General features: G+C 40.9%; 1 pseudogene; it reads left to right on the top strand.

Moving 5' to 3' along the window:
- The first annotated feature begins 8,053 nt into the window (after window positions 1-8,053).
- On the top strand, window positions 8,054-22,242 carry LOC131249272 (UV-stimulated scaffold protein A homolog; annotated as a pseudogene).
- The last annotated feature ends 1,827 nt before the right edge of the window (window positions 22,243-24,069 follow it).

Genomic DNA, 24,069 nt, shown 5'->3' with positions numbered 1-24,069 from the left:
GCCAAAAATCGAAATATCCAAAGCTCAAGTGAGCCTAAAAAGTGATAATTAAACGTCCACAGTTGAAATATTCGTTAGGCCACAGAAGTTTTGATTCATGCTAATATTTTTGTTTACAATTCATCCTAATAGGAATGACGTTCTTAACGGTATGGATGGCATCTAAACATTACTGTTGAACCTAGGAAGGTTTCAACGGTAGAAATTTCCCTAACCACATTTTCCTTTAGCACGGCTCACTTGAGCTTTGGATACGGTTTTTTGTAAAATGTCCTAAAATGAACTCACAAAACGGATAAACGGGGAGGATTTTTCACAAACATCATGGTGGGCCCCACCTAGGTTCCCAGCGCAGGAACTTCCTGCGGAAGGCTTTCGCAGGAAATCCGCGTCCCAAAATTCAGCCTTATCTGTAATTCAGGTGGACCACATAAGTGGAAATAGTGTGTACATGGATGCCAGCCCTCCAAACTGTTTCCCTTGATGTGGCCCAGATAGACCACGGATAAGCCTAATCATGGTGGGCACAGCGTAACTTTTACTGAGGCAGCTGATGGTTGGACTGGATTTTACATAATGGGCCTTTTAAAAAGTCAATTGCGGATGTCCCTCTCTCAACTGTTCCTTTCGGCGTGGCCCATCTGAAGCAGAAGTCAGCTTGATTTTTGATCCCTGGGCCTAAAAATGGACGATGCAACCGACGGTCGGAGTGGATTGTACATACACATCATGGTACACCCCATAAAAAATTAAGGGTGTGCGTCCCCATAAAAAAATTTCTGATTACGTCCATTCGCTGTATTGGGCTCAAGATAGCATGATGCCAAGCTGCTCGTGAGCGAGCTGCGGGCTTGGTATAGGTTGCACCGAACGCCGTTTCCATGTGATGGCCCGTCTTAGGAAGATCCTGCGACATGAAGCTAGGTGGGGCCACCAAAATGTATGTGAGAAATCCACCCCATCCATCCATTTTTCCGGATCATGTTAGGATATAGGCTATAAATGAGGCAGATCCAAAATCGATTGGGCCGCTTGCAGGAAAATGTGAGGATTGAAGATCCACAGTTGAAATAATCATAGGGCCACGGAAGTTTTGGATCAGGTTAATACTTTTGTGTTTTCAGTTCATCCATGGATAGCATATAAACATCACGGTGGACTCCGAGGGAGGTTTCAACGATAGGGCATTTTCATACTCGATAGGGCATTTTCATACTCACATGACCCGGGTTTGCTTACAAATTATAGGGCAGATGTGAGCCCTACCAAATGATCATCGAACATGACCATGCCTTATCCATGGTTGATCTGACATTGGTGAATTCCCTAAGAGATCAGTCACATCGAATGCATTTATGCTCTAATAGATCCCTCCAATCTAATAGAGGGATGGCCCACCAACAAAGTCAATGGCTTGGATTTAAAGATCTAAATAAATGAATGGTCTATGATCTCCACATTTTTTTTCATTAAGAAAACCTTAGGGAGAGATTGAATAAAGGAGAGGCCTATACTTAATAATGTGACAAGAGGGGTATGGGTTTCTTTGGTTGGGGAATTGTTAAACCTATTTTTAGGCAGGGGCTCACCATGTTGTATATTAAAGATCCATCCAGTCCATCAAGATGAAAATCAATAATTAGATGGTAAATGTATAAGATAAGCCTGAATAAAAGTTCACTTGAGCCACACCAATGGGAAAATTTCAAAAAAGATCACAAAAGTGCTAAGTTCACAAGGTATGTTTGAGTATTGTTTTTTGTTTTTTCTTTTTTCTCTACATCTGTATTTGTGACCTTGTCATCAGGTTGGATGGCAAATAAACAGTGCCATGAGCTCATGGTGGGCATTCAATCACCACTATTTCCAGTAATGTGCTCCACTTGAGATTTGGTTCTACCTCATTTTTTATCTCATGCCCTACTATAAGGTGGAAACATGGATAGACAGAATCGATAAGACACATCTACCGTAGTGGGCTCACATATATTTTTTAGTAGCATACCGTACGGACCTGGGTGCTTTGTGCTGCCCTTATGAGTCTTGAAAAGAGAAGGTGCCTTTGTTGGAACACCCTATCCCGCCATGCGGGTGGGACTTGACAGTGGGGCCCACCTCAATGCATCGTATATCTAGGCCGTCTGTACTTTTTGTCTATTCATTTTAGAGAAGGGTCAAATAAAATTTGAAGCTCATTCAAATATCAGGTTGACCACATGACAAGAAACAGTAGCCATTGACAGTTAAAAACTTTTTGTGAGCTAAATAGGTTTTGCATCATGTTGGTGTTTTCCTTCATTGGTTACCATGTGAATTTATCAACAACGGATTGGATGGCAAATAAATATTGACAGTAGGAAGCTTTCAATGGTGGCCATTCAATGACCACTTTCGTATGGTGTGGTCCATCTAAGGTTTGTATCTGCTTCTTTTTTGCCAATGGACTAAAATCATCTGCAAAAAAACAAAAACAAAGGATATACAATAAACACGTGCAACACATACATTGAGGTCAACCCACGTTCAACGTCTCACCCACATCACTGGATCCGGATCATAACTAAGACACATCCTTCAATAGTGTTGGAAGTGGCCCAGAGTCCCAACAATATCACTGGATCTTTAAATGCAGTTAAGACACATTCTTAAGATAAGGTGCTGGAACGTTACCTTCTAAATTAATCAGGCAGTATTTTGTAAATAATTTTTTATTTCATTAGAATGCTGATGTCAGCATAAGTGATATGGACCAATTAAATTTCAGGGCAGCCAATTTCTACTCACTGGAAACAAATGATCCGCACTCCCAGGGAAAAAGGGCAAACAATGTCTAAATATATAGAGAGATGCTCACACAGAACTAGTTGGACGGTCCAGCTAGTTGCCTTATTTAAGGAGAAATTAATGTCAGTAACTGTCGTAGATGAAGGTTATTTCAAGGGGGAAAGGATTTGTTGGCTTGGGTGGGCCCCACCGTGCATTAACGTGAAATCCACTCAACCATTAGGTGCATGAGTGCATCACCCCATGATAAACCCATGGCCTGAAAATTACCCCATCCATGGTTTAAGAGGATCACGCTATTGGAAATAGTATACATAAAAATAACACTCTCCAAACTGTTTCCATTGGTGTGGCCCAATTGAATCGCGTATTGGCCTGGTTTTTGGGTCTTGAGCCAATATCTTGGTGTGGCATCTAATGGTTCGAGTGGATCTCATGCATACATCACGATGGCCACTTAAAAACTGAAGGACGGCCTAAGCTAAGCGACTGTTAGTTCCCGTAGAAGCGTCACTTCTCGAGAATAATGGAGTGGATCAGGTTTTACTCGGGTAGCCCCGTATTGAAATTTTCTCCGACTGTGAGGCCCACTTTAATATATTTTAAGAATATCGAATCCGTTCATCGGTTTTTACACATACTTTTACCGTATGGTCCTAAAAATGAAGAAGATCCAAATGACAAGTGGAGCACATCATAACAAACACTGGATATTAAACTCATACCATTAAAAACTTCCTAGGGCCCACAATAATTTTTACTATCCAACCTGTTGACAAGGTCACACGCACTTGGATAAAGGGAAAACAAAAATATCAGCTTGATCCAAATTTTTTGGCCCCAAGAAGTATTTAATGGTCAATCACCACTTCTTCCTGTGTTGTGGTCAACATGAGAATTGGATCTACGTCCTTTTTCATACCAAAACCTAAACTGAGTTGGAAAAACCGATGCACGGCGTGGATAAAAAACACATGCATCAAGATGGCCCACGGTCAGGGAAAGACCCATTAGAGTGTTGCCCAGGTTACACGTAAGCCTGAATCGGATTGTGTGGATTGCGTAGCACAGAACCTTATGTGTACGGTGTTGACGTCTTAAAGTTATGTCATCTATATGTTATATCTACACCGTCCATCCGTTTTTACAGATGAGTTCTAGGGCAGAATCTAAAATGGGCAGCTCCAAAGATCAAGTGGACCACACCATATAAAGCTTGGAGACAGTGACGCATACTATTGAAACCTTCCGAGAGTGCTCTTTATTTTCCATTCAACCTTTCATAAGGTTACTCAGATGGGGACGAAGGAAAAAACAAATATCAGCTTGATTAAAAACTTGTGTTGCGCCCAAAATATTTCCAATGGTAGGCATTCAATCCTATTGGCGGTATGGATATAATACATACATCATCATGAGCTCAGAACACTTAGCCACATTAACACGGAACTTCCCTACATCCCGAGACTTTGAGAAATTTACTACTGAGGTACGGCAAATTTGAGGATATTCGTTGGAAATTCATGAAGCAAAACAAACTTAACACACGAACTCAGACCTGTTCGTATAGACGGTAAATTTGATGATGAAAATACCCCTGATATTAAAGGAGACTAGTAGTTGCTCTCTATAGCTACGGATTATAACCGTAACTATAACCGTAGCTATGGCCGCCTACCAACATATTATTGCTGAACGGACGGTAGTGCCTTGAAACTAAATGCAAAAGGGTGGTTCCAATGTAGGCAAAGTCATGGCAGACACAAGCTATTTAGATTATATTTGGTTTGAACAAGCTATTTTAATCATATGTTCATGGGCTAATTATTTGTTATCCGTGCTGATCAAATACCTAAAATAAAAAAGTACAGAAGGAATGTGGCACAATTGTAGAATGTAAGAAGGTAGGTCACCCAATTTAATATTAGAGAAATGTTATTTTAACTCTTACCTAATAAATCATGTATATGCTCTCTAATAAATCATGTAGAATTTAAGGTGGGTCTTTACTCGTATGGCTTACTGGTAGACTCACAAGAGTTAGGGTTGTACACGAACTAAGGTAGCCCAGTTAGCTCGTTCGACTTGAAAAAGCACGATTCGACTTGGTTCGAAATTGAGTTTGAGTTGAGTCCAGCTAATTTTTTGAGCTCGAAAAAATTTTGAACCGAGTTCGAGCTTGCCCGAGCTCGACTTGACTTGGATCAAACCCTAACTCGAATCGAATCAGCTCGGTAACTTGGTTACTTTGATATTGATGTTACTCACGAAATGTTTGATAAAATGACCCAACGAAGTGACAGTTGGTGGCAAGGAAGGTCTGCATATAAAACAAATACCATTTTTCTTGATTTTGATGTTGCCTACAAGGTGTTTGATGAAATACCTATAAACAACTGCCGCTATTTTACATACATTAAGAAATTGAAAGTACACTCCATGTGTTTGCGAAAATGCCGCACATGCTCGAACTGGCCCGAGCTGCTGACTGAACCCAGCTGAGCTGGCCAATCAAGACCAAGCCAAGCCGAGTTCGAGTTGGGGCAGCTAGTGGCCGAGCCGAGTCGAGCCAAGCTTGACTTGGTTCGACTCATGTACACCCCTAACAAGAGCTCCAATAGACTACGGCATGGGAAAACAATGGTGATTGAACGGCCACCATTAAAAACTTCCTAGGGCCTACTGTAATGCTTACTTTCCATCTAACATGTTGATTAGATCATATTTCCATGGATGAAGGGAAAACACAAATATCAGCTTCATCTAAAACTTTTATGGCCCCATAAAGTTTAAGTTTTTAACTGTGGACATTCAATCACCACGGTCTAATTTTGGGGCTCATTCCCTGCATAAGCTCCTAAAATGGACCCAAATCCTTTTGTTCTTGGGCCCTGTACCCTAAAATGAGGTGAATAGATATTGAAGTGAGGTGGTAGGGTACAAAAATCGTGGTGGCCTCATAGGGTTTATAATTACACGAAAGTTAGGGCAGTCTGTCCCATCATGAACGTTCAACCGGGGGATGTGTACATCCAGTCATTAGGTGAGAGGAGTCTGGATCCTCTGTTATCTGGTCAACAGAGATTTCCTGATAACCTAATCCTCATTGGTCCACGTCACCACTCACTAAAAAAATAATAAAAAATAATATAAAAAAAAAGCTTTGGATGCCAAACCATCAGGGCAACAGGAAATCCATGTTGACCACGTAGGTAACAGAGGATCCTGACTCAAGGTGAGTCGGGTCTCATTCGGATCTCTTTGGTCCACATCATTTCCGATAACTCAAGCTAACAAGAAATGTTGGATTTCTCTCTCCCAAATAAATTGTGTGCTATACAACACAACTTTTAAATTAGTTGTCCTACATTTTAGCTTGGTTTTTTAAGAATAAATGAAGTTCTTTACGATAAATAACAACATATATAATTTAAAAAATCATAAATATAAAAAATAAGATGTATATTAAAATATAATAAACCAATGCAATCATTAAAATATTAGCATGTATCCACCTGACCAATCTGACCGAACCTGCTTGGGCTGAATTAGGGTTGAGGTACAAGAACCTTGGGTTGGGCTGGGGCTGAGCACCAACCCGACACAACCCGCCCGCCTTTCAGCCCTAGCTAGGGCGTGAGACTTGGCAAATCCAAAACTCAAATAAGCCACACCATTGAAAGTTTCCTCCACCTGAAGTTTATATACCATCCAACTCATTCAAGAGGTGAGTCCCACGAAGATGAAGGGAAAAAACAAATACAAGCAGGAGAAGATTCAGTGATAGGCATCCCTATCCCCACTTCCTCACAAGGCGTGGACTCAAGTGAAAGACGGACTGGATGTCATGTACACATCATCTTGGGCCGCACAAAGCTTTTTATTGCACGGTTACAGCAGTAATTACGGTCCGTGTGCAAAGTGGGTCCGAAGGCACTTATAAAAGAAAGTAAAAAAAAAAAAAAAATGGAAATCGTCCAAGTGAAATGGTTCATTCTCAGAATTATACACGTAGCATAATAACAAACATGTAAATCAAATTAGACCATCCAAACTATGGGCCAGACTTTTCGGCGGACTGATGTTTCTTAACAGGCTCGGCTTCGTTGGATCCCCGGATCCACCGAGGTGGGGTGGGACCCCTGATTGTGGGGCTCACATTGATGTATATGCCTTAAATCCATACCATCCAGACATTTTGAAAGCTCATTTTAGAGCATAATCCAAAAAATGAAGCTGACCGATATCTTTGTTGGACCACACCACAGGAAATGGTGATTGGATCCCCACCATTAAAAACTTCATGGATTCCACCAGAATGTTTATTTGCCATTCTAACCTGTTGATATGTCACAAAGACCTGGATAAAAAAAACCACACAAATATCATCTTGATCCAAATTTGTGGCCCACAATAAGCTTTTAATTGTCAATTACCCCTGTTTCCTATACTATGGTACATCTGAGATTTGGATATGCTTCATTTTTTTTTATCATGACCTAAAATGAGCTTTCAATACAGATGGATTGTGTGGATGTAGTCACATACATCATAGTGGGCCCCACAGTCAGTGGCCCCACCTACCTCGGTGGATCCACTGAAGCCGTACCCTTTCTTAACTGGCCCGTTGGTGAACACCCAGTCAGCGGTTCAAGTGAAAAAAAGAAAAGAAATCAACACTCAGCTGGCCCGTTCGATCAACCTGATCTTCATATTTGAAACCATCTATGGTGGGGCCCGTGGTTTGGGAGTTTTTTTCTTTTTCACTCATGTCTGCATCGTGTCCAATTTCATGAATCACCACACACTGCAATAGATATTATATGAAACCAAGAAAAAGATCAAACGATTTCATGGAATTGTTTGATCTTGAAAGAGATGGAATGTGAGCATCCAACTTTCATGGTGGAGTGGGCAGCCCTTGTAGAGGAACCGGCCTCTTTTTAAGTATACACAATTAGTTTATTACTGCTGTAGATATTATTAATTTTATTATTAAATATTGAGTTAAGTGAATTAATCAATGAAGTCTTGGGGTCTGGTCATCCTAGCTAGGCATATGAGTCTAGCTCAAGTTTCGAGTTCAACCCGCCCAACTTTCAGCCCTAGTCCTAACATGAGCCGCTCAATGGACGGACTCGATGTCACACAAACGCTGCGGTGGCCCCCGCATCCTTCCGTTACAATGGCAGTGGTAGGAAAATGTCCGCTTTCATTATCTTATTCATCTCATGAACCGGTCAAAATGTCAAAACTGCCCAAGTTCGCAAGCGTGCACTGCTTAAAAGGTGCACTTGCGACTACCGAACTCTCCGTACAATGACGACTACCGGTCCTGAAAAAATTGAAGGGAAAGCAAATAATTTTTATTCACTTGGGCACCTCCGAATCATATTTTCTGCAATTTATATTTCCTTGTAACGGTGTCTGTTTGTGGTGCGATTTCGTTTGGGGAAAAAAGAGAGAATGGAAGCAGAGAAGTTGTTAGCCCTAATCGAGAAAGCTACCAATTTCACATCCCAAGAAGTGGACCCTCGCCTTCTCAAAGCCGTCAAATCCACCGTCCGATCTTCCGATGACAACGTTCGCATCGCCATCGATTCCCTCATGCAGATAATGAAGAAAGACCACTCCCAGGTATTCTTTATTTTATTATTATTAGCTTTATACCCTCAAAATTCTTTCTTTTTTAAAAAAAAAAGAAAAGAAAAGGAAGAAAGAATAGAGAGGGGAAAATGGTTTGGGAGTTTCGGAAATCTAATGTTGGTAGAATTTCCGAAAATTGTAAAAATGGGGTTTTTTAAGTAGTGTTTGGAAAGTCTCATTTCTTGATTTTTGGAAATTATACTAATTGTAGAAATCCTGAATATCACGAATTGTTTTTCTCGCAGTCTGTGCCAAACACGTCCTAGCTATTTACTGTTGTTGGTGTGGATGCGATACAAATGGTTCCCGTACTTTTGACGACTAGAATAGTGCTGGTGGGTCCCACCATGGGTCTGTGGAGTGCGTGTATTGTACCTGGAGGGAAGATCACCTTGATCGGTTGGTGGGCCACCTAAGTGTTTGTCTTCATTTTCCCAAGGTAAATTTAAGGTTGCCCACCTTCTGATCAGGTGATCTGCAGGCGATGTGTATTCTATTAGATCATGAAGATGTTAGTTTACACTTCATCCAGTTCATGCCGCTAGAGCTGGACACGAGTCGAGCTAGCTTGTTTGGCTCTCTCGACTGGGCTCGGATCAAACGTTGGGTTCAAACCAAGTCGAGTCGTTGTTTTAAGCTCAAAAGATTTTCAAGCCGAGCTCAAGCTGACCCTGGTTCGATTTGACTCGGCTTGGTTCGGAGTTGTTGCAAAAATATTGATTTTAAAAATATTTTAATAATAAAATATAATATAATATAAAAAGTTATTTTTGAAAAACATTTTTCTACGAGTTTTTTGGAATAGTCCCACATGGAAAAGAGAAGAGAAAAACATGTGGTTTATATGAAGTGAAGTATTATAATATTTACCTACCTAGTCCGCGGACTATGGACCTTGCGCACTGGAACACCCGCGCTCGGGCTCGGGCACGGGCACGGGCTCGGTCACAGACACGGACACGGGCTCGGTGCGTGGGCATGTGAGGCAGTGTGGCTGTAGAGGCGCACTTTGCACTTCGCACGTCCGCATCGTGTCACAGAGGGTCGCTCCTTCACGACCTTGAGCGAGACGTGTGCGACTAAGTGGCTATGGAGGGTGGCTGGGTAGTAGAGAGACTAAAGGACTGAGAGAAATCTCTCAGTATAAATAGAGGGACTGAAAAGAGTTGTTGCAGCAGAAACTGTAACAGCTGAGCCATTAGTGCAGGGTCCAGCTGTAACTGCTGCATGGCTAGCCCAACAGCTAGAAAACGGCTAGCTGTTGTCTCACAACAGTCAGCATGCAGCAGCTTAATGGTCCATGCACAACAGTCAGAAAACGGCCATAAAACGGCTAGTTTTCCAACAGCTAGAAATGGCTTAATGGAATTTAAGTCTCTGGACCATAACCCCCTAGCCATCCTAGCCTATAAAAGGAGGACCTGGATGGGTTTCCAAACCATCTCAACTCACTCCAGCAAACCCATACGAACTGAGACAGCCAGCCCCTCTCCACTCATATATTCAAGTGTTTCCAGCAACATAGCAAGGCTTAAACCTTAGCTTGAAGAACAGACCAGCGGTGTGGTCTAGAACGGTTCAACTGAACAAGTGGCTGAAGATTTGAACTGGCCTGTGCAGAAGTTTTTCTCTTCTTCTCTTCTTCTTTTGGGATTTTTTCTTTTATATTGTAATACTGCCAGAAAGCGTGTAATTGAGTTCCATTTGGTGGGCCTTCGTGTTTGCTGAACGCAGACCCACACCGAGCTCGTCGTATCCTAGAAGCTATTTGCCTGTAACCTACCAGCATACTCAATTCACTTGAGTAGGGGCAAATAACGCTTTAAGGACAGCGTTTCAGACGTGCTTCAGCCTGTCCTGATTTCTGATTATTTTACACTTTTCGGTTTCCACATTATACAGAAATACATTAATCTGTATAATTTCCAACAATCTTAAAGCGTTATTTTACTGATGGAAGCCGACAGTGTTTCATCCATCAAGTTGATGAATCAGGACTTGATACGTCTTGATCGGTTCGATGGAATCAATTTTACAAGATGGCAAGACAAGTTGAAATTTCTCCTGACGGCGCTGAAGATCTATTACATATTAGATCCAAATTTGCAAGCACTACCTGAAGCATCTGACAACAACACACCTGAACAAGTAGTTGCCCGTATCAAAAGAGCCGAAGACGAACTCTTGTGTCGAGGACACATTTTGAACGCTCTCTCCGACCGCCTGTACGATCTGTACCAACAGACGTCATCAACAAAGGAGATCTGGGCCGCTCTGGAATTCAAATACAAGGCTGAAGAAGAAGGTACCAACAAGTTTCTCATCGCCAGGTATTTTGACTTCAGCATGGTAGATAATAAACCGCTGCTGCCCCAAATCTAAGAATTGCAGCTAATAGTAAACAAAATCAAAGCGATAAAAATCGATCTTCCTGAATCATTCCAAGTCGGGGCTATAATCGCCAAATTGCTACCGATGTGGAAAGACTATAAAAAGAAGTTGCTGCATAAAACCGAGGACTACACACTGGAACAAATCCAGAAACACCTCAGGATTGAGGAAGAATCCCGTAACCGCGATAGAAAAAATGATAACGGGAATACCTCGTCCAAGGTACATGCTGTAGAAAACACTAATAACAAACATCCCGAGAAGGACAATTCCCTGAAACCTAATAAAGGAAAATTCAAGAAGAACACCCAAAAGAAGAACGGAAAGTTCAAGGGCCCATGCCATGTCTGTGGAAAAACCGGGCACTATGCTTGAGTATGCCGCTATCGCAAATCCAAAAAAGAGGCAAGTGCAGTAGAAGAAGGCGATATTGTGGCTATGATCACTGAGGTGAATACCATCCAAGGCAAAGTTCCAGGTTGGTGGTATGATACTGCCGCTACTGTACATATGTGCTATGACAAATCAGCCTTCAAAACCTATAAGGAATTGACCGATGGTCAACAAGTCCAAATGAGTAATGAAGTCCGATCGAAGGTCGTCGGTAAAGGAACTGTCGAACTGATATTCACCTCTGGAAAGAAAGTGATTCTAACTAATGTACTGCACGTCCCAAATATGAGGCGAAATTTCTGGGGATCTTCTGGGAAAACCAGGCATACGGGTGGTGTATGAGTCAGGTAAACTGATTCTGTCCAAAAATGAAAATTTTGTCGGAAAGGGATATGCTTGTAACGGAATGGTTAAGTTTTCTCTGAATGAAAGTAGCACTTCTGCGTATATGGTTGAATCCGCTGGACTGTGGCATGATAGACTAGCCCATATAGGGTATAGTACGTTGAAGTTCATGGCTAAGAATGGTTTAATCTCATACACAGATAATGAAACCGAAAAATGTGAAGTGTGCATAAGATCCAAAATGACAAAGAAACTTTTTCCAAGTGTTGAAAGATCGTCTCAAATATTGGATCTTATGCACGGTGACATCTGTGAGTTAAACGGCATTCTTACTCGTGGAGGTAAACGGTACTTCATAACCTTTATAGATGATTGCTCTAGGTATGTGTATGTGTACCTATTAAAAAGTAAAGATGAAGCATTAAGCATGTTTAAAATATATAAAGCAGAAGTGGAGAATCAACTGAATAAGAAAATAAAAATTCTCCGTAGCGATAAAGGAGGAGAATACTTCTCCAATGAATTCGATAACTTCTGTGAAGAACATGGACTGATACATCAATGTACAGCACCATATACACCTCAACAAAATGGAATAGCTGAAAGAAAGAATAGAACCTTAGTAGAAATGGTCAACTCAATGCTGATAAGAGCAAAGTTGCCACTAAGTCTTTGGGAAGAGGCACTGCTTGCAGCATGCCATATAATAAACAGAATTCCATCTAAAAAATATAAAATATCTCCATATGAAACATGGAGAGGTAGAAAACCTAACCTAGGATATCTAAAAGTGTGGGGGTGTCTTGCATATTGCAGAACCCCTGATCCAAAAAGAATTAAGTTAGGACCAAGAGCTATTAAGTGCGCCTTCGTAAGGTATGCACAAAATAGTAAAGCTTATAGACTTCTAGACATAGAGTCTAATACAATAATAGAATCAAGAGATGTTGAGTTCTTTGAAAACTCACTATCATTGGAGTCAAAGGATGATGAAATCCAAACTCCTAATAGAGAACCAGATAGCACAGCTCCACAGATGGTGGAAGCTCCTATTGAGCCTCGTAGGAGTCAAAGAACAAGAATAGAGAAGAGTCTTGGAGATGACTATATAGACTCACAACGTGTCATTTTCCATCTTGTAGAAGGAGATAGAGAAAATGTTATAAGAAAAATACCTATAGTAATGACTATAGAAGATGATCTTAAAACATATAAAGATGTCATATCCTCTAGAGACTCAGCTTTCTGGAAAGAAGCTATAAATGATGAATTGGAATCCATACTATCAAATCAAACATGGGAACTAGTTAACTTACCTCCAGGTTCTAGACCCATAGGTTGTAAGTGGGTATTTAGAAAGAAATATCACACTGATGGGACTATCCAAACCTTTAAAGCTCGATTAGTAGCTAAGGGTTTTAGACAAAAAGAAGGGATAGATTACTTTGACACATACTCTCTTGTAGCTAGGATAACATCCATTAGGATATTATTTGCGCTAGCTTCAATACATCATCTTCACATCCACCAAATGGATGTAAAGACTGCATTCCTGAATGGTGACCTCAACGAGGAGGTATACATGGAACAACCTGAAGGATTCGTTCTACCAAGAAATGAAAACAAAGTATGTAGATTAGTCAAATCATTGTATGAATTAAAACAAGCACCAAAACAGTGGCATGAGAAGTTTGATTCCAAAATACTTTCTCATGGTTTCATGCATAATGTAGCTGACAAATGCATATATTCTAAAGTAGATGGTAGTTACATCGTTATTATTTGTCTGTATGTTGATGACATGTTAATAATAAGTAATAAAATGGAAGGTGTAACTGAAACAAAAAGATTACTATCTTCCGTATTTAAAATGAAAGATCTTGGACAAGTTGATACCATTCTTGGTATCAAAGTTAAAAAACATTGTGGGGGTTATGCTTTGTGTCAATCTCATTATATTGAGAAGATACTAAACAAGTTTAACCATCTAAATATAAAAGAAGCAAAGACCTCATTTGATCCAAGTATCAAGCTAAAAGAAAATACTGGAAGAATAGTTACACAATTAGAATATGCGAGTGCTATAGGGAGTCTTATGTATGCTATGCAATGCACTAGTTCTGATATCGCATATGCTGTGAGTAAACTTAGTAGGTTTACTAGTAACCCCAGTACTGAACACTGGAATGCAATAAGTAGAGTCCTTGGTTACTTAAAAGCAACCAAAGGCTTAGGACTATTCTATTCAGAGTTTCCTGCCGTATTGGAAGGATATACCGATGCGAGCTGGATATCGAGTGCAGGGGACAACAAGTCTACTACAGGGTGGGTTTTCACCCTAGGAGGTGCAGCTGTATCTTAGGGATCCAAGAAACAGACTTGCATAACGCATTTGACTATGGAGTCTGAATTTATAACCCTGACTGCAATAGGCAAAGAGGCTGAGTGGCTAAGGGATCTTCTATTAGAAATTCCTTTCTGTGTAAAGCCTATATCGGCTGTGTCACTACATTGTGATAGTGAAGCCACATTAGCTAGAGTCTATAGCGGGACTTATAATGGTAAGTCTAGACATATTAATCTTCGACATGATTATGTCAGACAATTGATTCGAGATGGAATCATTGCTATTTCTTATGTGAAATCAAGCAATAACCTGACAGATCCTTTCACTAAACCTCTACCGAGAGAGGTAGTAAAGCCTACATCTAGAGGGATGGGGTTGAAACTCTTCAGCCAAAGTTCCACCAGTGATGGTAACCCAACCTAAAGTCAGAAAATCTCTAATTTTGGGTTTAATGGGTAAGAACAAGTCACTGATATGTGAAAAGTTTTTCAGCACTAAAATTATAAAACCTCATCCATAATAGATAAGTGCTAAGCATTACGATAGAGGGTTAAGTCTTAGAACTCTTAATGAAATCCAGTCTATAAGGACAAGTATCTTATAGTAACGGAGATACTGGAAGGATTTCACCTATATGAACGTGAAGATGGTGCCGTCTCTCATGAGAGTTAGGAGTTTTTTTCTCGGGATCGTTCATGAATTAGGATAAGCACATGACCATTAATTGTGTTGAGCAAGATTGTGGGAACCCTAACAAACACATAGCGAATATGTGTGTGGTATTTCCAATTCTGTTATCTAGGAATAACTGGTTCAAAGCTGCGGCTACCAGTTATTTCGACAGAGTTTTGAAATACTTATACTAAGGAAATATTAAAATCGAAAGATATCTTTTTTTATGCATATAAGCAAATTATTCTGGCAGTATTGCTTAACCAAGAAAATATTTTTATAAAAATCAAGTGGGGGATTGTTGCAAAAATATTGATTTTAAAAATATTTTAATAATAAAATATAATATAATATAAAAAGTTATTTTTGAAAAACACTTTTCTACGAGTTTTTTGGAATAGTCCCACATGGAAAAGAGAAGAGAAAAACCTGTGGTTTATATGAAGGAAGTGGAGTATTATAATATTTACCTACCTAGTCCGTGGACTATGGACCTTGCGTGTTCCAGTGCGTAGCACTGGAACACCTGCGCGCGCGCTCGGGCTCGGTCTCGGACTGGGACTCGGACTCGGACTCGGTCTCGGTCTCGGTCTCGGTCTCGGTCACGGTCACGAACACGGGCTCGGTGCGAGGGCGTGGGCATGTGAGGCAGTGTGGCTGTAGAGGTGCTAGTGGCGCACTTTGCACTTCGCATGTCTGCATCGTGTCGCAGAGGGTCGCTCCTTCGCGACCTTGAGCAAGACGTGTGCGAGTCGCGGTGCGACTAAGTGGCTATGGCGGGTGGCTGGGTAGTAGAGAGACTAAAGGACTAAGAGAAATCTCTCAGTATAAATAGAGGGACTGAAAAGAGCTGTTGCAGCAGAAACTGTAACAGCTGAGCCATTAGTGTAGGGTCCAGCTGTAACTGCTACATGGCTAGCCCAACAGCTAGAAAACGGCTAGCTGTTGTCTCACAACAGTCAGCATGCAGCAGCTTAATGGTCCATGCACAACAGTCAGAAAACGGCCATAAAACGGCTAGTTTTCCAACAGCTAGAAATGGCTTAATGGAATTTAAGTCTCTAGACCATAACCCCCTAGCCATCCTAGCCTATAAAAGGAGGACCTGGATGAGTTTCCAAACCATCTCAACTCACTCCAGCAAACCCATACGAACTGAGACAGCCAGCCCCTCTCCACTCATATATTCAAGTGTTTCCAGCAACATAGCAAGGCTTAAACCTTAGCTTGAAGAACAGACCAGCGGTGTGTTCTAGAACGGTTCAACTGAACCAGTGGCTGAAGATTTGAACTGGCCTGTGCAGAAGTTTTTCTCTTCTTCTCTTCTTCTTTTGGGATTTTTTCTTTTATATTGTAATACTGCCAGAAAGCATGTAATTGAGTTCCATTTGGTGGGCCTTCGTGTTTGCTGAACGCAGACCCACACCAGGCTCGTCGTATCCTAGAAGCTATTTGCCTGTAACCTACCAGCATACTCAATTCACTTGAGTAGGGGCAAATAACGCTTTAAGGACAACGTTTCAGACGTGCTTCAGCCTGTCCTGATTTCTGATTATTTTACACTTTTCGGTTTCCACATTATACAGAAATACATTATTCTGTATAATTTCCAATAGGAGTTTGGATCAGTTTAACTTGGTTTGAGTTCGATTAGGCTCGGGTGCCCTTTTTCATTTGACCTAACCTCAAAATTTCGCCCCTTCTGATTTCTGAATTTTTGCCCCCATTCCTGCTCATCAAGTCTTGATGACTAGCCCCTCTCAATCAAACGAGTTGCCTCACCTGTCTGCATCGCCTCCAACCCTCTGCTCTTGACTCTCTCTCTCTCTCTCTCTCTCTCTCTCTCTCTCTCTCTCTCCTTGTCCGGTGTCTCGCCCATTTGCCTCTAGCCCTGCTCTCGACTCTCTCTCAATCTCTTTCTTACTCTCACCCATCCGCCTGTGTCCCCTTGCCCAACTGACTGCCTCGCCTCTGGCCCTCTACTCTCGAATGTTGACTCTCTCTCTCTCTCTCTCTCTCTCTCTCTCTCTCTTACTCGCAACCGTCTGCCTTTGGTCCCCTGCCTGGCCGTCCACCTCTTCATAGACTCGAATGCAATTGTCCCGTTTGCCTCTGCACAGACTCGACTGCAATTGTCTCGTCCGCTATTGTCCGGTCACCTTTTCTAAGCAAAACGTGGTAACCCTCAAGTCTGCCATTGTCGGGCCATCTTAGGACCTGTTTGATTTTCCATGATACAGGTAAATCACGGTAAATAAGTAATTATTACTTTTTTATCTTGTTTGAAAACGTGAGAGTAATTCCACCTCGAAAATCGGTACAAAAGTGTTGACTTAAATCTGTGGACCCCACCGTAATGTATATGATATATCCTCACCGTCCATCTATTTTATTAGAACATTTTGGGGGTATGAGCCGAAAAATGAGGCAGATCCAATATTCAAATGGCCTACACAAAAGTAAACAGTGGCTTTAATTCATCCACCGTTGAAAGTTGTTTCCTTCATTAGGCCCACGTTGAGGTTTTTTCATCATCTAACCCGTTCATAGGGTCACACAGACATGGATAAGGGGAAAACACAAATTTCAGCTTGATTCTAAACTTTTAAGGGCCCCAAGAAGTTGTTAATGGTAGGCATTCGATTCTCGTTGTTTATTGTGGTGTGGTCCACTCAAGCTGTGGATCTGCCTCATTTTTTTGGTGATGCCCTAAATTCAGCTAGCATAACAAATGAGCAGTGTGGATAAGTCACATACATCACGATGGGCCCCACATTGATTTTATAAATTTTTTGATTTAATTGTCCAAAAAGTAAGTTGTCATATCTGCGTTGGGAAAGATGCAGTAATTACCTAGTAAATAATTATTACCTATTTACATGGTAATTATAGTTGAGCCGAAAAATCAAACAGGCCCTTAGTGAATTGATTAGTATATTTGTAAATTTGTGCATTGATCTTGCTTGTCACGATGGGCCCCACATTGATTTTATAAATTTTTTGATTTAATTGTCCAAAAAGTAAGTTGTCATATCTGCGTTGGGAAAGATGCGGTAATTACCTAGTAAATAATTATTACCTATTTACATGGTAATTATAGTTGAGCCGAAAAATCAAACAGGCCCTTAGTGAATTGATTAGTATATTTGTAAATTTGTGCATTGATCTTGCTTGTCTGCCTTTGGCCCCCTGCCCGGCTGTCGGCCTCTGCACAGACTTGACCCCCATTGTCCAGTCACCTTAGTGAATTGATTAGTATATTAGTGAACTAATTAGTATATTAGGGAATTTGTGAATTGATTAGTATGTTTGTGAATTTGTGAATTGATTGTTGAACTGATTAGTATATTTATGAATTTGTGAATTTGCAAATTGATTAGTATATTAGTGAATTTGTGAATTGATTGGTATATTTGTGAATTAGTGAATTGATTAGTATATTAGTGAATTTGTGAACTGATTAGTGAATTTGTTTGTAAGTCATATTTTATTTTCAATTATACATATATGATGTTGATTAGTTGATGGCTTGGGTTTTATCTTTTATGCATTGGATTTTATAGGATGAGTGACCTCTCGGGAAGTGCTCGTGGTTTATAGATTGTTGAGGATGATAAAGCAATATGAAACATTTGGTTTATCTTTTAAAATAATGTGTCGGCTTCGAATGAGGCTTTAAACCTCGACAGATCCACCAAACCCTAGCTTACCCACGAATCCTAAGGGAGAAAACTCTATTGAGTCATTGACTTATTTGTCACATGGTCCATGGACACAACGATTTTTAGAACATGGAGCGCCCTCATTATTTAGATTAGAATACGAGGAATGGTCTCCTACACCCTCATGGAGGAAAGTTACCATATGCCCCCACTGCACATGCCAATGCATCATGTTTGTATGGCATTTGATCCATGAAGTTCCCCTGGTGCAAAGTTCAAGGTGGTTGCTCATTAGGTGTGTCAACTTCTATGAGAACAGTGGATGGTTTGAATCGGACCTGTTTTCTAAAAGAGGCCCAAGAAGAACAACTTCAACAGTGTCTTAAATAGCTTACACTATGTATTCTGCGTAGTGTTAGCTTTGCCTTCACGCTACCTAGCTTATGAAAATAACTTAAGTCATGTGTAGCATATAGCTTATGCTACATGCCACATAGCTAACATTACAAGTTATTTTTCACTAAAACTTTAAAATGAATTAATGTTTTCAATGATTTGTTACAATTTTCTATTTAAAAAATAATAATTAATTTTTTCACCAAACATTATGAAATTTCATTATTAATAAGTCCAATTTGGTGCAAAATGTCATGAAATTTCATGATATTTGGTGCAACCCAGCGCAACCTTAATTGAAAAATCTAGAAGCAATGTGTAGGTCACACCACACTCTACGTAGCTAATGACTCATGCTTTGGAGAGGTGAATGCTACACTACATGCTATTCTCTATTTAAAACACTGGGCTTCAACGGCTCTAAGGTGGTTGGTTTTCCCGCCGGGGGTTAGGGTTGGTGATCTAATCTCCCCTTATTGCTTGTTGCCTTTAGAGAAAACCACCTAGTAGTGTCTATCCTTCCTGGCCACATCACTTGATAGACTTACCCAGATTCCATGCTTTGCCATCCAGCTAAAACAAGTCACAAGTCCAACTTACTAGTGATCTGTAAGGTTCCATGCAGTCCCCACTGCACGTCAATGTTCCATGTATGTATGGCATCTGATCCATGAAGTCCACCTGGTGCAAGGTTTGGGGTGGTTGCTTATCAGGGGGTTCACCTTGTATGGGAACAATTGATGGTTTAAACCAGACCAGCTGACATTCTGATTCAGCTTGTATGTGTGACCCGCACTGATGAGTGAGCTGTCATGATTTTTTTTTTTTCCTGACGATTTTTATGGCAGGGCCATCTTTTTGCATGGTTTTGATGCTTTACACATGTTGACATGTCTACTTGTGTGGGTGGGTGCACCATGCATGTGATCATTCCTCTTGGAATATAGTCAATTGTCTTGTCAATTGTGGGCATTTTCTTTTTGAAACTTACTGGTGAAAGAGGAACTTGTAGAGCTGACCTCAAATAGCCAGGATGAGGGTTTGATGATTTTGTTGATTGTGGCATTTTTTTTTTTTTTTTTGAATTAAATTACTAGTCCGCGGTCTCCTTGGAAGTTTATATTGTTGTATGGAGTAGTAGAGAGATATGTACCCAGACTTATGGAGTCATTATACGTTGCGAGAAGGTCGCGCTTTAGATTGTGATGTTATTTAAAAGTTCTCTTATTCAAATTCTTATCAATTGACACATTCTTTATTATTTCTGGTTTGTGTGAGTTTCACTTGTTGATTACTCCAGTTCATGGATTTCATTACTTAATATGACTACTCTAAGATTGTCATGATCCCATTATTAGGATCATACGGTCCTTTATTGTCATTGTTTTTGTGTTTTCCTTTGTTATCATTTGTAAAAAAGAGGATCTCAGCATGGAATTTTTGCAGGTACGGTACCTCACTCTTCTCATAATTGATGAACTGTTCATGCGTTCAAAGCTTTTCTGATCCCTCCTTGTGGTTAACTTCGATAACTTTCTGAGCTTAAGTGTTAGTTTCCGAAGAAATTTGCCTCTCCCCCCTCCTTGTGCCGTTGCATCCACCTTGCGTTCAAAAAGCATAGAATTGTTGGAGAAGTGGAATGCTTCATTCGGGATTCATTACAGGCAGCTTAGGTTAGGCTTGGAGTACTTGAAGAATACCTTAAAATTTCAGTTCCCTAACCGCCTGGAAAATGCAGCTCGATTACAACAAGAGAGGAGGGAAAGAGAGATTAGGTCGAAGGAGATTTTGCTGAGTAAGTATGGAACCTTGAAGGAAAACTATGCTTCAATCAAGGGCGAAATACGGTCTACACTTGATGAAATAGGAGAATGTTTGGACATTATTTGTGTCAAAGAAGATGAATTTATCCGCATCAATTCGGTTGAGGATAGAGAGGCTGAAGAAAACAGCTCTGCCTTGCAGCAGATCCGTCTAGAATCACTGAAAGAGGGGGAAAAGGTTAGTGAAAACAGCGACAATAAGGCGGTTTTTGACGTATTGAGGGACATGTACAAGCTTCTACTGTCGAGGCATTTGCCATTGGTGCAAGAATTGGTGTCTGTTCTTGTGAGGGTCAATCTGGCTGACAACAAGTTTAGGGATTTCATGCTAAAGGAGTTCATTGATATCCGCAAAATTCTTCAATCATTAAAAAAGAGATGCGAGCAAACGGGCTGTGCTCTTCACAGTACTGCTGTCCAAGAAGAGGAGGATCTGTGGGAAGAGGGTAAGATTGAAGTGCCTGACAAAGAGAATGCTAGCATGCCTACAAGATCAAGCAAAGAAATCGTGAGCACTTCAACTACCAATACCAATGCAGACCAGGGCAAAGTCCTGGATCATGGTAAAAAATTGAAAGGCAAGGCATTAAATCTTGAAGGAGACGGTTCGGATTCAACATCTCCGAGGGTGAAGCTTTTGGCTGAAGCTCCAGTTATGCCATGGGGCTCCTTCTTGGATAATTGGGGTTCAAACTGTGATTTTCTGGCAAACCAGAGGGGCTTGGAGCTCGAGGGTCATTGGGGCAGAGTAGACTATGATGCTGTTATTCCCGCAGAAAAAATTGCTGAGCTGAATGTTCAAACAACACTATACAAGGAACAAGAAGTTGAAATTCAACCGTGCCTTGCTCCTATGAGCAAAGGTGGGCTTTGTCAAAGAAGGGACTTGAGAGTATGCCCATTTCATGGGCCTATCGTACCTCGTGATGCTGAAGGAAATCCAATTGATCAAAACCTGTCAACGGATGAGAAAGCTGTGGAAGATTTGTCGACTGGTTTTTTGGATGGTGAGGATGATCATGATTTAGGCAATACAATGGCTAAGAAACTAGCAAAACAGGCAGTGAAGAATGTGCGGAACAGAGACAGAGAAGAAGAGAAGAAGAGAGAATGATAGGCGGTCATTGAAGCATGCAAAGCTTGCAAAGGTCCATGAGCACAATGAAAGAGTTTTAGGGGAATCTGCACTTGCATCAACTTCCCGGTCAGAAGCTGTTGAAGAGGACTTAGCGATGGGGAACCAAGGTGGGCCTGTTGTCAGAGGAAAGAAGCAGACATTGTCATCTATGCTGCGTGAGAAAGTAACAGCAAAGGATAGAATAGCACAAAGGCTTTTGAACACCTGTGTAACAGATGCAGCAATAAGACAGCTGAGACAGGTGGAGGAAGCAAATTACAAGGAAGCTTATCCAAATCAGTGGTAGACGATGGTATTTACAAGACCTGAAAGTACTATTCTCAAAGAAAGGCTGGATGGTGCAAATTCAAACTGAAACAGTGATAGAAACAGGTCGTCAAATTATGTTTACAAGCACAAGTGGATTCTTTTCTCATGGGCCATACTGTATATCAAGATCGAGAGAAAGAGGGCCATACTGTATATCAAGATCAAGAGAGAGAGGCATCTTAAATTGTAACTTATGTTGCCATCTGATAGGGTGAAATCAGGCGAGCTTGGTTTGAATAATCTTGGAAGTGGATGTATTGTTTTATTCTTTTAATGTAAGAGACTAATCTCAGTTGATTTCATCTTTTTACAGTTTATATGTCTATCTCTTTCTTTGGTTCTTTCTTTTGATAACTAACACATTAGTGATGATGCAGTTTCATCTAATATTTATATTTTACATTGAAAATTATGAAAGCAGCAACTTGGGTTCAGGTCAACCTGAACCCGACTGACCCAACTTGAGTTCGGGTTGAATTGGTTTGGGTTGTCATGGTCCTTGTGTCAGGTTTGAGTTAGAAAACCCCAATCTGATTTGAAATTTCAGGTCGGGTTGGAAAGAATCATATGTATTTGGGTTAGGTTGGGTCGGGTCGAGTATAGAGGAATTCTGGTTGGGTTTGGGTTGGTCACAACGAATTGGGTTGCGGTTGAATCTTCTCGATGAAAGCTTGATCCACATCTCAGGCAGGTCACACGAAAGATCACAATGTTGGACAATGGGAGAGGGACAGACAAAAGGTGAATACATAGGTTAAGGCGTCCTCCCTGTGGTGTTTTCCCCCTGAGTTTTGGACCACAGGATTTTTCTTGTGATCTGCGGTGAACATGAGAGGCACCAGATGCACGGTTTGGATTCCACACAAACATCACGAGTGGGCCTCGTACAGCTCGAATGTATGGTTATTACCATACATTCAAAACATACAAAATCGTTTTGGGAAATTTGCAACAATGAGACGATCCTAACCATTCGATTTTGCTCGTTGTATTGGCGCTTAAAACTGACTTTCGATGGACCGAGGGGATGTGGTTTTCCGGCCATCCTGGATCCACAGTTAGGGTCACAAATTTGAACGATTAGGATTCAACTAAGGATGCATTCACATCGAGGCCCATTGTTAACACCCACGATTTCGCTTCTATAAATGCAACTTCGGGGAGTTATTTGATACTCTGGCAGCGCATGAAGCTTGATACTTAGGCACTCGAATTATCCACGTGGCACATGCTTGGTCAAATTAAACCACCTCAGCAGGTCCTCCATCCCCAAATCAGATAGGTTGAATGATACTCACCTCACTCATTAGATACAAGGAAAACTGTGTTACTCTGGCAGTGTGATGAATTGCTTAGAAATTGCTCAAATGGAGTAGAATTTAGTTTTAACTAAACAGTCTAAACTATGGATCAAAGTTTAACATATTATCAACCAAAAATTATGCTTATTTCATGATCAGACTATTTAATTTGAGTTAACCTACAATTTCTGAGTTCTTGCGTATCAAGGGTCATGTGCTGCCGGAGTATCAAGTAACTCCGCCGCAGCGGAACACTCAAACTTTCCACTCTTCTTGCGAAAAGTGGAAAGAGTGGCTGTAATTGTCAGGCAAAAGGGTGCAGATTGTTGGGGATTTGTGCTACAGAATCACACAGATCTAAATCTAGGATAGCAATTCAATAGTAACAAGCAATCACAGAAGAACACAAAGTTTTAACATGGAAAACCCTTGCGGGAAAAAACCATTGCACAAAGCGACAGAAATCCACTATGAAAATAAACTTATAAGAGAAAGGACTTATCCGATTCGAACAACCTCGAATCTCACCCTTGCTACACCCTTTGAATTCCCTAGAACCCCTTTAGAAAGCTTTAGAATTATTTCCCCATCATCTAGAAAAGCCCTAGGGACCCTTATTTATAGCTTAGGCAACTTCCTTTTGCACCTTGCGAAAGACTGACTCAAATTTTCGCATTCCGCATCAGATTCGGAAACGAATCTGGTAACTACGACTAGTCGAGCCGAGGCTACGACTGGTTGTAGGACCCCTACGACTGATCGAGACATCCCCACGACCAGTCGAGCAGCCAGGACACCAAAAATCCCAAGTCACTGGACTTTGAGTCGAGCAGGCTACGACTGATCGTGTAACTCCTACGAC

The sequence above is a fragment of the Magnolia sinica genome, chromosome 6, assembly GCF_029962835.1.
Source record: "Magnolia sinica isolate HGM2019 chromosome 6, MsV1, whole genome shotgun sequence".
In the NCBI taxonomy this organism is placed as follows: Eukaryota; Viridiplantae; Streptophyta; class Magnoliopsida; order Magnoliales; family Magnoliaceae; genus Magnolia; species Magnolia sinica.
The sequence above is the reverse complement of the archived record's forward strand: the minus strand, read 5'-3'. Positions and strand labels throughout refer to the sequence as shown.